This window comes from Temnothorax longispinosus, unplaced genomic scaffold, assembly GCF_030848805.1.
Source record: "Temnothorax longispinosus isolate EJ_2023e unplaced genomic scaffold, Tlon_JGU_v1 HiC_scaffold_19, whole genome shotgun sequence".
Taxonomy (NCBI): Eukaryota; Metazoa; Arthropoda; class Insecta; order Hymenoptera; family Formicidae; genus Temnothorax; species Temnothorax longispinosus.
This window is the reverse complement of record NW_027270003.1, coordinates 348438-353675: the sequence shown is the minus strand read 5'-3', so window position 1 is coordinate 353675 and position 5238 is coordinate 348438.

Below are 5238 nucleotides of genomic sequence, written 5' to 3'. Positions count from 1 at the left end.
CGAGGTCCACATAGTGCGCTCCGTATTTTTCGGTGTCTACGTGTATTAATACCTTGAATTCGATGTCCACGTGTCCCAGGTTGCCGATGACAAGATCCAGATAGTGCGCTTCATAGTTTTCGGTGTCCAGGTGTAATCGTACGTTGAATTCGATGTCTAGGTGTCCCAGGTTGCCGATGACAAGGTCCACATAGTGCGCTCTGTAGTTTTCGGTGTCTACGTGTATTAATACCTTGAATTCGATGTCCACGTGTCCCAGGTTGCCGATGACGGGATCCAGATAGTGCGCTTCATAGTTTTCGGTGTCCATGTGTAATCGTACGTTGAATTCAATGTCTAGGTGTCCCAGGTTGCCGATGACGAGGTCCACATAGTGCGCTCCGTAGTTTTCGGTGTCTACGTGTATTAATATCTTGAATTCGATGTCCACGTGTCCCAGGTTGCCGATGACGGGATCCAGATAGTGCGCTTCATAGCTTTCGGTGTCCAGGTGTAATCGTACGTTGAATTCGATGTCTAGATGTCCCAGGTTGCCGATGACAAGGTCCACATAGTGCGCTCCGTAGTTTTCGGTGTCTACGTGTATTAATACTTTGAATTCGATGTCCACGTGTCCCAGGTTGCCGATGACGGGATCCAGATAGTGCGCTTCATAGTTTTCGGTGTCCAGGTGTAATCGTACGTTGAATTCGATGTCTACGTGTCCCAGGTTGCCGATGACGAGGTCCACATAGTGCGCTCCGTATTTTTCGGTGTCTACGTGTATTAATACCTTGAATTCGATGTCCACGTGTCCCAGGTTGCCGATGACAAGATCCAGATAGTGCGCTTCATAGTTTTCGGTGTCCAGGTGTAATCGTACGTTGAATTCGATGTCTAAGTGTCCCAGGTTGCCGATGACGAGGTCCACATAATGCGCTCCGGTGTCGGTGTCTACGTGCATTAATATCTTGAAATTGATATCTAGGTGTCTCAGGTTGTTGATGACGAGGTCCACATAGTGCGCTTTGTAGTTTTTGGTGTCTAGGTGTATTAATAACTTTAAATCTGAATGTAGGACACATAGATATCGAATTCGAGGTATTAATACACGTAGACACCGAAAACTACGAAGCGCACTATGTGGACCTCGTCATCGAAAACGTGGGACACCTAGACATCGAATTCAACGTATTATTATACCTGGACACCGAAAACTATAGAGCGCACTATCTGGAACCCGACATCAGCAACCTGGAACACGTGGACATCGAATTCAAGGTATTAATACACCTGGATACCGAAAACTATGAAGCGCACTATGTGAACCTCGTCATCGGCAACCTGGGACACTTAGACATCGAATTCAAGCTTGATTCATAAGAATCGACTTAAAAATTCCCTAGCGGCAGAATCAAGAGACACGGTAGTGTCTCGCGCCAAGTACACGCGGAGCGAGACCGACCGTGACTTTTTTACGCGACGCGACGGGTTGCGAGTACCCGAGATGTTGAGATCTCAATAACGAGTGAACGGATCAAGTTCTAAGTAGGCTTGATCGATAGCTTGGGGTCCAGTTAGGGGGGGGGGGTTTCTCTTATAATATCCCGCTCCGTGCCCTACGAGCGGAGATATTGCGACGCAAAGTCCAAATGTGAAAATTTTTTATTAAGATACTTCTTCTATCTACTTCTAACGCCGACGTCTTATATGACACTACAAAAAGGCGTGATATCCGTACAAAATTACCTTTTTCAAAAAAAAGGTAAAAAAATGCGCCAAGTACACGCATAGTAGTATATATGTATTATGTTGTTACCTCGAAAAAAACAAAGTGGTAGTATTATACCTCGAAATAACACCCTGTACATATTGTTTATACAATGCGTAATACTGCAAAAAGGCGTGATATCTGTACAAAATTACCTTTTTTAAAAAAAAGGTAAAGAAAGGCGCCAAGTACCCGCATAGTAGTGTAGGTGTTGTTACCTAGAAAAAAAAACAGTGGTAGTATTATACCTTAAAAAAATCTAAGTAACAAGTGGTAGACGAAATCTTTGTATCTTGAAAAATCTCGAAAAAACCTAAACAGTAGTATCTTCACCTCGAAAAAAAAACAAAGTAGTAGTATTATACCTCGAAAAAACCTAAGTAACAGGTGGTGGACGTAATCTTTGTATCTCCAAAAATCTCGAAAAAACCTAAGCAGTATTATTTTTATTTCCAAAAAATTATTACTCAAGTGATACACATCACAAAATTACGTTACCTTATCAAAAAAAAAGTCGCGCTTCAAGTGATCTATTATTACAATTACAAAAAAGAAATGATATCTTTTTTAAATTACTGCGCCAATTACAGAGAACATATATTTTTCGAGATACAAAGATTACGTCTACCACTTGTTACTTAGGTTTTTTCGAGGTATAATATTACTACTGCTTTTCTTCGATTAGAATAAAAATTGAATCATGAAGAATTACACAGAGGTAACAGTACAAAATACAAATATTTTATTAAAATATTTAAACCCAACAAGGGAATACAAGGTATTTAAATACAAAGTTTATATATGTATTTTAAAAGATTTAATCGCATCGCAAAGAATTACAGAGGTAACAGTACAAAAAATAAAAATATTTTATTAAAATACATAAATTTTTCTTGTCAAAAAACTTGGCGCTGCTAGAGAGAGAGAGAGAGAGAGAGAGAGAGACCTTTTACAAATGTAGATATTACTTATTCTATACTTATTCTATACTTAATTCTAATCGCTTTAAAAATCTAAACTTATCCTATACTTAATAATAAGCCGCATTATTCACCGTCACACACACACACACACACACACACACACACACACACACACACACACACACACACACACACACACACACACACACACACACACACACATCGCCCACACCCACTCGCTCGCACATACACACCACGCTGACCTAATTTTGAGGTCTAGCAGCGCCAAGTTTTTTGACAAGAAAAATTTATGTATTTTAATAAAATATTTTTATTTTTTGTACTGTTACCTCTGTAATTCTTTGCGATGCGATTAAATCTTTTAAAATACATATATAAACTTTGTATTTAAATACCTTGTATTCCCTTGTTGGGTTTAAATATTTTAATAAAATATTTGTATTTTGTACTGTTACCTCTGTGTAATTCTTCATGATTCAATTTTTTATTCTAATCGAAGAAAAGCAGTAGTAATATTATACCTCGAAAAAACCTAAGTAACAAGTGGTAGACGTAATCTTTGTATCTCGAAAAATATATGTTCTCTGTAATTGGCGCAGTAATTTAAAAAAAGATATCATTTCTTTTTTGTAATTGTAATAATAGATCACTTGAAGCGCGACTCTTTTTTTGATAAGGTAACGTAATTTTGTGATGTGTATCACTTGAGTAATAATTTTTTGGAAATAAAAATAATACTGCTTAGGTTTTTTCGAGATTTTTGGAGATACAAAGATTACGTCCACCACCTGTTACTTAGGTTTTTTCGAGGTATAATACTACTACTTTGTTTTTTTTTCGATATATAGTAACGAACGGTTCTATTTCTCTTATTGTTATGATTATTTTGTTATTATTATTTTTTATAATAATTTTATTTTATTGCCCATTATAAGCATATTGTATATATATTTTTTCAATTTTTTCTAATATGCATATTTTTTTAAGTTACAAAAAATGCAATATGTATAAATAAAATCTAATTAATATTTATTGATTTACGCAATCTAAATTCAAACCAATTTCGATTTGACAATACAAATTAAAATTAATAATGAAAGAGAAACCACAATAAAACCAAGTACATCTTTGAAATATTTTTGAGCAAGATTAATATTTCTTTTTTTAGCTTTTTATAACATTAAATAAGATATTTATAATACCATAGGATTATTAAACAAATAAATTACTAATAAATTATTAATTATTAATAGATGAAATCCATATTTTTAATGTAAAATACATAACTTTAGATTAGATTATGACATAAGAACTTGTACAGTTGAATCTTCTCCTATTTTTCCTGTTCCAGCCACGTCTCCATCAACCCCCGACATCCCACTTTCTTATCCTTTCCCAAACCCTTCCTGTTTTAACTTCACTCCCGCTACATTCCAAAAGCCTATCTTTAGGCTTCCTTCCTGTTCCTTCCCCTCCTTTCTCCTGCATTCTTTTCTTCCCCATCACCCTCTTTTTCCTCTTTTTCACTCCTTTTTACTTTCCACACTCTACTCTCTCTCTTCTTTCCCCCTTCCCTCAGCCTCACCACTCTCTCTTCCTCCCTACTCTCCCTCTCCTCCCTCTTCTCTCCGCCCTCCCCTTCCATCGTTTCTCCTCCCTCCTCACTACCTTTCCATTTTATTTTTCCGTCTCCTTCTCTTCTACTCTTTCCCTTCTTCTCTGTTTTTCTTTCTCCCCCTCCTTTTTTTTACTCCTCTCTCTCATTTCCCCTTCCATCTATCAGGACTTTTTTTTCCTCATTCCAACTCCACCACTTCCCCTCTATCCAAATCTTTCCGTACTTTACCCAATCTCTCCTCCTATTCCTTCTCTCCTTCTCAGCTATCCTCTCCAGGCTCCATTGCATTTTTCTTTGATCTTTCCTTCAAGGTCATGTCATTCTCTATTCTTTTCATCCTCCCTTTTAACACATTCTTCTTCTGCATACCTCTCTTTTTCTTACTCTATCTTTTAACCTGACTAAAACCATATTCTCTTTCCCCGTCTTTCTTCCTGTCTCTTTTACCTTCTTTATTCCTCCCTCCTCCCCCATCTCTAGTAAGATAGGAAATACCGCAAAGGAAGGGCAGAAGGGGGGCGCGAATAACGAGAAGAAGGAGGAAGAGGGCGATAAAGAACAAAAACAGGAGGGGAAGAAAGATCGGAAAGGATATTTTCAGAAAGGAAATGGGAGAGGCAGCAAATTTGGTGCCACCCGCGGGGAATGCTGGACATGTGGGAAGACTGGACACTTTCGGTCCGAGTGTCCTGAGCAAGGGGGAAACATGAACTAGTCAAACTCAGCGGGGTGGGTTTGGCTCGAATTATCGATACCCCGATTTTTATTAATAAAAATGTTGTTTTTGACGTTAATAAAGAAAATGTTTTTGAAGAAAATAGAGTTAAGCCAAGTTTTAATTATTTCTGCTATCAGGGAAAGATTGATGGAAAAGAATGTTCTTTTAAGGTAGATACGGGCTCCGACGTTTTGATCGTAAATCGTAA